Source organism: Notothenia rossii (assembly GCF_949606895.1).
Source record: "Notothenia rossii genome assembly, chromosome: 5".
In the NCBI taxonomy this organism is placed as follows: Eukaryota; Metazoa; Chordata; class Actinopteri; order Perciformes; family Nototheniidae; genus Notothenia; species Notothenia rossii.
Window position 1 is genome coordinate 54,468,981 of NC_136903.1, and position 13,650 is coordinate 54,482,630.

Sequence of the window (13,650 nt, forward strand, 5' to 3'; positions counted from 1 at the left end):
TTAAATGTGACTACATTTTAGCTGAGGATAAGTCATTTGTCGCTGGATATGTTGAAGGGGCATGTCAAAATTCGATGCTATTGGATCGCCGGAGCTGTATTAGATTAACATGCTTATTGTAGTGGTAAGTGCACTGCCTTGCAGCCTGTAGCACCATCCTTGATGGAGCATATGTGTGGGCTGGAAAGGCGTGAGCAGAGGGTAGAGTTGTCGATTCTTGTTCTGTTTTCTGTGACTATCTTCCTCACCCTCTCAGACTTTTAGTTGCGCGCGCTACTAAAGAGACGTGCTACCATGGAAACCAAACAGTGGTGTAGCTGTATGAAAGTCAGAGAGTGGAAACAGTCCTGAGTAAATCTGATTTTGTCAGAAATGCGGGAGAAATATGACCCCGGGAGGGAACCGGGAGAGGGCAATGCAATCGGGAGTCTCCCGCGAAAATCGGGAGGGTTAGCAAGTATGAGTATTGTTGGAGCAAACACCACAGTGGTGGTGGCTTAAAGCCCACCTCTGCTCCGCGCCGTCCGTTAGATGAGCCTGGTCACATTAATAAGAGAAGGAGTTCAAAACACCGGCATAAAAGTTATAACAATAATCTGATTTTAATGGTAAAAAAACACACAATACGAAATACAGAGTACTCTGGACTTCCAGTTCTACTGCCGTGCGATACAGGTATCGGGACCAGCCAGTCAGAAACAGGAAGCCCCGTGGATGACTAAACATCAGTATACATAGACAGATTTGGAGGCAGTCGATTTCACTCCTAGGCGAATCAGAGTTCTGGGAAAAATGTATTTTACTTCTGAACAGAGCGTGAGAGCTTCGGACAGAGTCAATCTTTTATTTTGCACCTGAATTCACTCCTTTACTTTCCCAAGGAATATTTCACACAAACTATTCTTTCCCAGACAATAAAACATTGTACACAGATATATTGGTGCCCAGAAAGGACCTTGAAAAGAATATGTGTGTGTGCTGATATCTAGGTCAGTGAGTGAGAAGGTTATATATATATATAGGATTACTTGAAAACAGTCCCCAATAATACATGTTTACTTCAAAACAGTTCAAAATAATACATGTTTACTTTAAACAGTTTAGAACAAACAAGTTAACTTTAATCTTTAATCCCTCTTTTGATCTCACCTCACGAGATCAATTTATACACAGCATTTGAAACATAACCACTGTCATTCTTTTCTACTGTGTCTGTCCCCCAACATTTATCTAAATCCCTCAGAAGCTGGGATTTAGAGCACTTTAAACCTTTAGGAACAGTCCACCATAACAACTTCTTATGACAGTGGAGGGAGACCAAAATATGTAAAAATGTGTCCTTGTCGGCTAAGTCAACGTGTTCGTCCTCCTCCGACGCATAAGCCAACAAGGGCTTTTGGTACGAAGGGGAAGGGGCAGCTTTTCCCTCAAAAAATGGGTTATTAAAACAAAGTCTCTCAAAAATGGGTTTTTAAAACAAAGTTCCACACCGGCTATATCAACCTGTTTCAGCGGAAAGTGGAGTCCCCTGTGCCGTCTTGGCTTGCCGTGTCTTTGTCCCCCCAGCCCGTTGACGGCGGCTTCTGGGCTGCCTGCTAGAGAGATGTCTTCTGGATCCTCCTCCTCCGGTCCACTGATGGCAGCTTCCTAGTCGTCTGCTGTAGGGATGTCCTCGAGGTCCTTTTCCTCCGGTCCGTTTATGGCCGCTTCCGAGTCGACCTCCTTGACGATAGCCAGGTCCGTCATGATGTCGTCCAAGGTCCTAGCCGGAGGATTCCCCGCCGCACACTGGCTCCAGTGGTACCAGCTGTCCCTCTTTCCTCCTAGGCGGACGGCATGAGAGGTCCGCTGGATCACTCTGTAGGGGCCGGAGAACCTGGGGTTGAGCCACTTAGGCCTGATGACCTTCAGCCAGACGAACTCCGCTGTGTCGGCCTCGGGGTCCCCCTTTGGCGTCAGCAACCTGTGTGGAGAAATCTGATACCCACCCCTCAAGCCTACGCTCAGGGCTCCTGGGCCCCCAGGTGTTTGACCCACTACTGCGTAGGCCGCTTGGAGCCTGTTGGTGGGGTGTCTTAACACAAGAGCCGTCTGTGAACAGGTTTTCTAGATTAATTGTAGACCTCCTATCTGCCAGTGCAGCTTCAGAATCCTAATACTTGGCCTGTGTCAACAAAATAAACCCCACCATCTTTAGGTGAACTAAATAAAATCCTTGTAATCTTTCTCAAATCTAAATATAATATGAACTGCTAATGTTTCTGGTAAAGAAACACACTAATGTTATGGATTCAAAAACAACTAAAATCATGATGATGATAAAGTGAATAATTTCCTGGTGATACTGCTTCTACCTTTCAGTGCTTAGATATTATCAATAGAATACAGAAATCCAACATACTGTCATCAAATGTCTTTCTATTATGAATTTAAATTAAATATACATCCCCATAATGACCTAAACAGTCAAGTCTATGGCTTTTAATTCTTTACCAGGCTAGTTACAAGATGTTGTCTAAATTAAATTCTGTCTCATTACATTACTATGTTTTAACTTAACTGTAATATGTTCTTTCTACATTTCAAACCTCAGTTACTCTAATACCTGTTGAAATATTACAAAATTGTTTCATTATCACAGGTCAACTTCTTCAGTACTCTATTCTGGAATGACATCTCTCACAGTAGCCCCTTGGCCACTAATTCTGTATCTGTGTTACGTGTTATAATTCAATCAATATTAGAAAACATGTCAACATTCACCAAACAGTATCTTATCCCCAGATATGGAGCAGGTTAAATCTAAAACTGTCAATCAATGGTCAGATTGAACATCTGAGTTGGAGCGGCAGGTTCCTTCCAGTCCCTAAATGAAAATCCCACACTCCCCCTTTTTACACATGAACTCATGTGTAACAAAATCCTGTATGGGAAGAAAACCTTCAGGTAACCAGTGGTTATAAGAAAATACCAAACATTATTCACACATTTACATCCATTATTTTCCACAGTAAACACTCCAGTGAAAATAAGTGTTTATCTCCCTCTTGCAGTCCTAAAAGAAACAGAATCTTTAGATTTTAGTTTGAGCTTCACATTTGCAAACCGCCAACTCCTGTGGGAGTAAAATAACATCAAGGAGATTAGAAACGGGTCACATGTGCCGTTTTCCAATTTTGTGGAACTGCAGGAAACCTCTCGTTTCCCACAGAGCCCCAGAATAATGTGTTAGTTCAAAAACATGCTTGGTTAGTCATTGTTTTAAATCATGCAGTTGCACTGATCACATGCAGACATACGTTCACACTCACTCTGTCAGGTTGTAAAGTCAAGTTTGGTCAGCCCCAGAGTCTGTCATTGATAGTGCTTTTCTCAAGTCACACTGTCAGTCAGGGTCAAAGGTCATTTGGTCTCAGTCTTTTTGGCCATGTGTCATGCTCTGCAGAGACTTTGATATTTCAGCATAGGCCAATATCATTTGTCTACAAAAATCAGTCATATATGGAGCGCCATCATTTATTACTTCGTGATTACAACTTTAATTGTCAGATATTTCTAACTTGTCATCGGGACGGCTGCTTCACACATTTCCTGAAATTTGTTAGCCAAAAATGTAACTTCCTTAGTACTACTACTACTGTTTATTGACACCTAATCTATATTAAAATGTCTAATAGATCTATTTCAGAAACTTGTGCACATAACTATTATCTTGAGTCAAACCATTACTAGGATCTGTGTAGCTCTGCACCTCATAGCTCATTATACTCGTTTATCTTCAATTCTGGTCTACTTAAAAAACAATGTAATACTCTTTAGCAGTGTGTGGAACCCTGGGTGTCCGAACATGCAACAATTACTCCTTCCTTCATCAGGGATTCAAAAACAGAAGTAATTTCATCAATGGTTTGTAGTTGAATTTTAGGAATTGTCACCTATAGTAGGCACGTCTTTACCTTCTAACATCTCTAAGTATCAGGTCAACACTAATTAAATGGATGTCCATTCGAAAGGGGAGAAGCATGTCTTTCAAACTCATAAAATGATGCCTTGCACTCCCTGTAAAGCTGCAAGTAAGACCTAAAAACCACAGCAGGATGGGTTCAGTGACCCCACATTCCTTCCAATGATATGGCTTTTTCAAAATCAAATGTGCTGTTTCTACTTTTACTCCATTTTAAACGCTACATTCTGGACTACAAACAACAGTTATTTTCCCCTAAAAAGCTCTTCTATTGTAATATATGTCACAATGGTGAAACTAATACCTCATAATGTTACATCAGGATGTTAAACTAAGCTTTAGCCAAATCAATCATTATTACTGTTTCAGATCTAACTGGAGGTTGAACAAACAAAACCTTTTTTGTTTACATCATGCAAACCACTACCACATTTTCCAATTGCAGCATCAGCCTTGTTACTCTAAAATTACTTCTTAAATAGAAATATGAGAAATGGAACGAATATTTAATCTTCAGAAATGTTCTTAACAAATGTCTATCTAGTGAATAGGCAACATGTTTCAAAAATGTCAGATGTCTAAAAAAATTATCCTAAAATCTCCTTAAATATCAAAGTCCAAAGCTAGACCTCAGGTGAACAGTTTTTGTAATCGACCATTTAATCTAAAAACAAAACAAAACTGGACTTGTGTTCTTGTTATTTGTTCTTCAAAATACATCAGTGAATACCTTGTGAAGTATTCACAATATAACTAACTCTCTCTAGGATGTGAAATCCCTATTTATGTTTAGTTAACAATGGTATAACCACCGCACGTTTTACCCATAGCTAGTTTCTATGTCAACATTATTATGTGTGACATAATAATCAGATGTCTTGTTTGCTAAACAAGAATATTAAACTTTAACCCACTATTTTCCAAGAAGGCGTTGCCAGATTTTCAATTTCAGGTTTTAACCAGGAGATGGCGCTTCATTCACAAATACAGAAAGACAAGTTTCATGGACTTTCAGTTGTGTTTTGAAGAGCATTTGAACACATCAATATTTTAGATCAATTAAAGTATATCTAATCCTGTAATTCAATAATATATAGTCTTTATATATTAAATAATCATAATTATAATGTAAATGTTTACATTACACTTCTTTATTTGTTATGCTCATACTTTAACCTTTACAATCGTTTGCTTTAATATGCAGTATATTTTTTGTATATTTTTGTGTTTGCTTCCTCCTGCTCCCTTTCGGACACATACTGTATGATTTATTATTATTATTAATATGAAGATATTATTAAGATAAGATAAGATGTTACTTTATTGATTGAACATTTTAGTTTAGAATGTGTTGTCCCACGGTAATTCAGAAGGCTCACAGGTCACATTCCGACCATTATTTAAAACAATAGGTCCTTTCACACCGTCTACAGTTTGATTTGTATAGAGGGAGCTCTGTCAGTTTTCGAATTACCCATTTGCTTTCGGGGAGCCCTATTTTTCAGAGCACATCCTGCTACTAAATATGTCACACGCACGCTCTGTTGACTGGCGCAGCAGCGCGGATGTGATCAATTGCTATAAAAACTCTCTTCTACTAATACAGACGGTGTCACTATGCCGGCGGATGTGGCCGTTGTTGAAGCCTCTTCAGGCTCCGCATCGGCAGGCCTCTCCCTCGGTGTGGAGCTGTCAAGCTCGACCTTAACGCCGCTTACAGCCGGCCAACTAAAAGTTGTTTTCCGTTCACGTTGTCATTTTTAGACTCCTTCGCTTCTTTGCTTGTGAATCCAAAAGTTGTGACGCTTGGCTGTTTTCGTTTTGCCATATTTTTTATTACAAAGCCAGAGTTAAAAAAATATCAATATGAACATTTCAAATACCGCGCCGGCATCACCGCCATAACCATAGCAACGTAAGTAAGAATGCAGCGCCGCCACGTACAGATGGCAACACCCAGACATATTCACAAATATAAAACAAATATTCAGAAACTGTAATGAACAATAACTATTATTTATTTCAAGAACTGTTATTTACAGAAACTCAACATTTCTAATCTGTGTGACACAAATATGGACGATTGTTTTGGGCTCCCCCTATTTATCTCAAAGTCAGCCTTCAGGGAAGCTCCCTCCCTCTTCGGGGGAGCCAAGCTCCCCCTAGCTCCCCCCCCATTTCGAACAGTGTCTGTGGCTGAATGGCCAGCGATTAGGTGCGGCACATTTATCATAGGTGATCAGAGCTAACTGCCTGCCGTCAGATTTCATTTAAAAAACAGATCTGATTTTAAGACTATTTCTGCGCTCATAAAGAATGATAAGAATAAGAATAATGCGTATTGAACTGGTTTCATTAATTAGTGAGTTTATTTAACACTAGAACCGCCAATCGGGTCAATTTGTGTGATGTGTGTTTTGTGTGTGCAATGTAACTTTTTTTCAATAAAATATTAAAGTCTCCCAGTCCGTGACTTTTCCTAACAGTGTGTTATGTAGCACCCTATGTTGTTAAAAATGGCATTCTAAGAGTGGGATTTGACGGGTTTAGGTAGGCCTATACAAAAACCTCTGGCGGTTTTAGTGTTAAGGTAATTAGGTACAGTAGAAGCCCTTTTTTATCAGTAACGAATTTAGCAGTTGAACATAAAAGTCAACTAACTGAGGGTCACTTGCAATGACAGTGTTGTGTCTAACTGTAAGCTTGTCACTCAGAGTAACCTACCGTTAATTTAGCTGCTGGAGAAGAAAGATTAAGGGGGGAGGGGGGGGAGAGCTGTGGTTGATGGGCCATTAGTTGTGTAAATACACAGCTGAGAGCTGCCGTTTCATTCAGACTGTTTAAAAAACGGTAACAACGGACTATTTTTCTTAGCGGATGCATGTCAATTTAAATCAATACATACAACTATTTTTTAAATCAATACATACAACTATTTTTTAAATCAATAAAAACATTTTCTAAATCCATAAAAGCATTTAAATTAATATTGGGAGTCATGTCGTTACTTTGTTGAGAATGTGGCCATGTAATAAGCGGGATAATTTGCAGCGACTTGTTCCTTATGGGGAAAATAACACCCGTCATGTGTGTGTAGAGGTGTGTGGTTAAAACACTTTCATGAAGTGAAGGAATTTCCTTCTATAAAACAGCTGTGGGCAGCAGTGAGTGTCACGGACATGAATTCATAGATCAAGGCAGACTGGTGCACACACTCTCCTGTCCTGCCAGGCGACACGCCCGTTCTAAGCCGTGTCCCTCACTCCTCACATCCCAAGCATCCCCAAAAAGTGTATTATGTTGTTACATCGTTTCAGATGTTATGTTTCAGTTGTGCTCTGTCTCTGTTCAGTGATGCAAACTTGTCACCTTTCGGCGAAATTCGCCATTTTTAATCCAAAATAAGTCGTTTGTGTGATTCATGTAGATCTGCAATAAAAATATTTTTGGGGTATGGGGGGGTCTGGGACCCGGAGTAATCTGCGGCCGTGAGCTGTTATGTGCCATCATGACACGCATGGTGTTCTTTTTTTATATATTATAATGAAGTATGAGCTGTGTGCTCCAGTCTTCCTGCCTGTCGGCTCTGCTCATGGTGGATGTATAATAAGGCTCTGCTGCTCCGAGATGATGGTCTAGCTTCAGAAGCTACATTACCTACGGGTGCGTTCGTTAATATTAACTGTGCGTCCGGAGTCACTGTGGCACAGACTGGACCGCTGGTGAACAGCTGTTAGAACGGGGTGTTCAGAGCAGAGCTCCCTGTCGGAGCGGCAGAGCGTGATGTGAACTGAAAAGTTTTTCTGTGGCAATATTATTTAAGGAACCGTTGAGCTAGCTAGCTAGCATACATTGTCACTATCTGCTAACGTTAGCTTTAGCCTTCTATTTCTAATAGTTTTTTTCATAGGCTATAAACAGAGGTGGTATAAGTATATATATATATTGTACTTGAGTAAAAGTAGAAGCACTCAGATCTTGTACTAGAATAAAAGTAGAAGTACTCAGATCTTGTACTTGAGTAAAAGTAGAAGTACTCAGATCTTGTACTAGAGTAAAAGTAAAAGTACTCAGATCTTGTACTTGAGTAAAAGTAATAGTCCCAGAGTGTAGGAATACTCTGTTACAGTAAAAGTCCTGCATTCAAAATGTTCCTCAAGTAAAAGTAGAAAAGTATTATCATCAAAATATAGTGAAAGTAGCGACAGTAAAAGTAGTCATTGTGCAGATTGGTCCATTTCAGAATAATAGATATTATATGTTTTATAATGATTGATCATGAAAGTGTTCTCAAAGCTGCTAAAGGTGCAGCTAGTTTGAATGACTTTGTATACTGCAGGGTAGCTTGTGGATTTACTCCAGGTGGAACTAAAGTCTGATTTAACACTTGATTATATTTCACATCATTCATCCACATCTGTAAAGTAACTAAAGCTATTACATACATGGAGTGGAGGAAAACTACAGCATGTACCTCTGAACTGTAGTGGAGTAGAAGAACAAAGTAGCAAAACATTGAAATACTTAAATAAAGTACAAGTATCTCAAAATTGTGCCCAAGTATAGTACTTGTTGAGTTTATGAACTTAGTTACTTTACACCATGTGGCTATAAAGATAGAAAGACTAAGCCTTGTACAGAGGCATGAAAATACATTTTCAAAATGCTCAACAGTGCTGCCAAAATTATAAACTGACTGCTCCACAATTTGAAATAAATGCTTTTATATATTTCTATTAGATGTGACTCTTTGGCGTTTCTGTTATTATTAACACTGCTGCTTTAGTTGTTCTGACTGCTAAAATCCTCTGTTATTCCGTGGGGTGGGGGAGCCGGGGGCTCGGATCCTTGTCACCTTTTTCATACCTGATGAGTTTGCATCCCTGTATGTTAAAAAGCCTCAGTCACCTTAATTCATGTAATAAAAACATCTCAGGTCAGTAACACTCAAAGCTAAATGTGCAATACCATGTTCAGCTATTTTACTATTTATAATGTTATTGTTGTTACATCAGAAGATGTACATATTGGAATGATTTCTTAACTTACAGTAGGCTATTTTTTACAATGTGTGTTGGAAGGATTTATTAAATTACAATGAATATTGTCATTGTTGAAGGCTTTTAGAAAAGGGTGAACTATAAGCCTGAATTACATAACATTTTATACCTAAAAACTTAAAAGCCACAATAAATAAATCACAATTATTCTAGTTATTTTTACCTCCCGTATTGCTTTCAACCCACCAGCTTTTATGGTGTTGTTACGTCACTAACTGTAAGCTTGTCACATACAGTCTATGGTCACTCAGAGTAACCTACTGTTAATTTAGCTGCTGGAGAAGAAAGATCAGGGGGGGAGGGGGGGATGGGGGGAGAGAGCTGTGGTTGATGGGCCATTAGTTGTGTAAATACACAGCTGAGAGCTGCCGTTTCATTCAGACTGTTTAAAAAACGGCAACAACGGACTATTTTTGTTGGCGGATGCATGTCAATTTAAATCAATACATAACTATTTTTTAAATCAATAAAAACATTTTCTAAATCCATAAAAGCATTTAAATTAATATTGGGAGTCATGTCGTTACTTTGTTGAGAATGTGGCCATGTAATAAGCGGGATAATTTGCAGCGACTTGTTCCTTATGGGGAAAATAACACCCTTCATCCAGATGAGGATCCCTCCGCTACGCTTTGGGATCCTGGTCGACCGACGAAGCTCCATTACAATGTAAATATTTTTTGTGAATTACTGAGTTTAGGCACGTTAATAACGTTTTAATGAAGTTGAATACAGTATATTCATATGTGTCAATGATTTCATTTCAATTCGGCGAACATAAACATAAATGATCGTGGTGAAGATGATGATTAAATTAGGATTAAAAATCGAGAGCCGGGCTGCATTTCCTCCAAATGCGGAAATGTGGAACCCCACTGCACGCCCTGGTGGATCAATGATCCATTGCAGCTGGCTTCATTATAATTACATTTATCTATCACGGGGGCGGTTTCAAGTCAAGCTGGAGGTTTTCCCTTGAGCGAGGGCAGATCACGTACCAATCACGGCCCTTGCGTTTCAAACTGTCTGAAATGAATCGCTACATCTGTACACCACCCCCCGGGAAACTCTTGCACAATTATGCTGTAAAATCATTGCATCATTCCTTCAGAGTCTGAACAGTCTGAGACAAGCATGTCTCAAGATCTTGTCATAATGAGAAAGTCAATGATTAATTGTCCTCTGCAGCTGTAGTCAGTGGCAGGGTCCCCAAAAAGCTAGAACCGGCCCTGGTCAGTGGGCTTCAAGGAAACTCTCTCTGGCATTGGGATGAGGGAAAGAATCACTTGGCAGACACACGTTGTCCTCTGTACTGCAGAAATCCCCCCAAAACCGCAGTACCTCTTCACACCACTGTTGCCTTGACAACGAGGCACAAGCAAAATGTCAATACCTCCTCAAAGATGCGTTCACTGTTCTTCTGTTTGCAGTGAGCAACTCTTCACCAACACACTGATTCAGAGAAACCAAAAGGTGGTGCACATCTATCCAATGCTGCTGTAATCACAGCAAATCAGCTACTGAGAAAAATTCAATTTAAATCTATCTTTGAAAACGGGTTACAAAATAACTGAGTGTCTATATGGTCAGGAATGCCGAAACATGTAAACGTTAAAATAAACTAAAGGTGATAGTTTACCCAGATTCTTCACTTCACAAAAATAGTAAAACTACACTGTAAAATGTCTTTTCTAGTTGAGATCCTGCTTTAGAAGTCTAGTCAGGAAAATAAAATAAACATCATCTTGAAAATCTTCTAAAATATGAAACCCAAAAGGTATTAATTCTCCACCGTGATCCATTTCTACATCAAAGTCCATAAAAACTGATGATTTATTTCAAAAACATGAAGGATGACAATTCTCCTAAAACACTATTCTCTTTACTCCAGTACTAAGTTGGATGAGCAAAACAAGGAAACTGTCCCTAACCACTATAGATTAATCTTTTATCTACTTGGTTATTCTATTCACTTTCAAATTGTCCACCCAAGTTATGTTACAAGCATGGTGAGGTTGTAACAGAATACACAAATAACTGTATTCAATCCGCGCCGTATTTGAAAACTGTAATGAATTAAAAATCAATGTTTAACGACGTAATATAAGTTAAATATATTGTTAAGCTAATTACTGTTTTATTGTGAAGGCATCTCTGGTGAACAGCGGCCTGTGGCTTTTATTTTGAAAGGCCGTTCCGGAAATACACTCCGTACTATGAACAGTGAGTTTTGACTTCTAGAAACACGGAAAGTTATGATAATAATCGTTCTAATGCATTAAATAATCTCATGAAAGAGACAAGGAGGGGACAAAGCGTGTGGAAGTAAGCAATGAACTGAAAATGCCACCAATCCTCTGTTTTAACGTGATGGCGGACATTGAAAACCGAAGCGGGCATACAGCACCCCTGTCATACAAACACCTTCTAACTGACAAACGTTCAAAAACCCTTCTGCTTATCACTTACTACTTTTTGTTTTATTCATAACCTAAAAATACAATTGTGGTGAATAGCTTGCGTTTTCCTACTTTAAACAACCATCAAATGAGAGTCCCTATTGTATGATAAATACTACTCCCCAATAACATTTATAATATATATATATTTCTTACAGTGAGTTCGTTATTTCATGTCTAACAAATTCTCCTCTGTCTATGTCTAATCTAGCTGGAATCCACTATTATATTACATTTTTATAGACATTAATCTTTCTATGTACGTCATATAGGCTACTCAGTGAACCACTTTTTACTTTCCCTTAACGTTACTGTATGTAATATAATTTTTTCCTTGAAATATAATTAAGTACAATCCTTAGTTAATGACAAATACCATGAAATTCACAATGTAATGCAATGGTACCAATCAGTTCTCAAAACCTCTCATCAAAACCACAATGTGACGTCTGTATCCTACAAAACTATGCTAAAAACAACAAATTATAGTTTCTTATTTATTTCAATATATCTACTACATCAAATCAAACATTGATCTATTAATTTTCAATGTATTCACTCCAACTTCAGATCACTCGATCTTTCACTCCTTCCATGATTGACTTCGTATCTATTTATCTGACTAGGTTGATATGTGTTCACTCGTATTTATTAATATACTGGACAATTCTTGTCGTTACTCTTAATGTCCTTAATTCAAACGTGCACACAGCATATGGTTATACACCCTGTTCGCCTCCAGAGGGCAGCATCTGACCACGAATGAGCTTCCTCTGTCTGGTGAAGCTCAGCTCTGCACACTTTGTCTCCACTCAGCTCTACTTTTGCTCTTTCCTCTCAATTATTACACAGATTTGACATAAAAAATCACACAAGTCTACAGAGTTTCCCCAGCGAGTCAGCCGTGCAGGACTAGACTACCTCACGGGGTCCTCGCTGGTCCACTTCTTAGCCTAAAGTCTACAGAGTTTCCCCAGCGAGTCAGCCGTGCAGGACTACTACCTCACGGGGTCCTCGCTGGTCCACTTTACTTTCTTTAGTGAGTTAAGGTACGGGACTTAACTACCCGACTCTTACAAACACCTAATAATCTTATAACTGTCTTGGTGCCTTAGGTCCGGACTGTTCTACCTGACTCTAAGCACCTTCTACAGTATGTATTGTATTTTGTTTTTACCGTGACTAAGAACACTGAGAACGCCGCTGACAACTGTACAATTTTGTAGCAAAGCCAAATCACAGATTTTGGTAATCAACAGGTATTTGTTTTTACCTTTGTATAGGACGCCCTGGTGTAGTTGTCAGTGGTGTCCAGGTGTCCTCCCCTGGACTGAATTCCATCCGCTGGCTGTCGGTAGTCCTTCTAGAGACCAGCACTCATCACGTCAGGAGTCACCAAAATTGTTGGAGCAAACACCACAGTGGTGGTGGCTTAAAGCCCACCTCTGCTCCGCGCCGTCCGTTAGATGAGCCTGGTCACATTAATAAGAGAAGGAGTTCAAAACACCAGCATAAAAGTTATAACAATAATCTGATTTTAATGTTAAAAAAACACACAATACGAAATACAGAGTACTCTGGACTTCCAGTTCAACTGCCGTGCGATCCAGATATCGGGACCAGCCAGTCAGGAACAGGAAGCCCCGTGGATGACTAAACATCAGTATACATAGACAGATTTGGAGGCAGTCGATTTCACTCCTAAGCGAATCAGAGTTCTGGGAAAAATGTATTTTACTTCTGAACAGAGCGTGAGAGCTTCGGACAGAGTCAATCTTTTATCTTGCACCTGAATTCACTCCTTTACTTTCCCAAGGAATATTTCACACTAACTGTTCTTTCCCTGACAATCCAACATTGTACACAGATATATTGGTCCCCAAAAAGGACCTTGAAAATAATGTGTGTGTGCTGATATCTAGGTCAGTGAGTGAGAAGGTTATATATATATAGGATTACTTGAAAACAGTCCCCAATAATACATGTTTACTTCAAAACAGTTCAAAAATAATACATGTTTACTTTAAACAGTTTAGAACAAACAAATTAACTTTAATCTTTAGTATGCCTAGAATGTATTCTGTAGCTGCTGTGTTTATTTATTTAATTTATTTCATTACTAGGACTGTCTTAGGGAAGATGGCATTTAGATGCGCAGCTCCACTGT

At 39.1% G+C, this 13,650-nt stretch overlaps 1 long non-coding RNA gene across 1 annotated transcript; it reads right to left on the bottom strand.

Moving 5' to 3' along the window:
* Positions 1 to 579: 579 nt before the first annotated feature.
* Positions 580 to 13,109, bottom strand: LOC307041756. Its single transcript, XR_013808882.1, has 2 exons — positions 13,041 to 13,109; positions 580 to 12,955 (listed from the first exon to the last, which is right to left on the bottom strand). It is a non-coding gene; the product is annotated as an uncharacterized lncRNA (long non-coding RNA).
* Between the last annotated feature and the right edge of the window lie 541 nt (positions 13,110 to 13,650).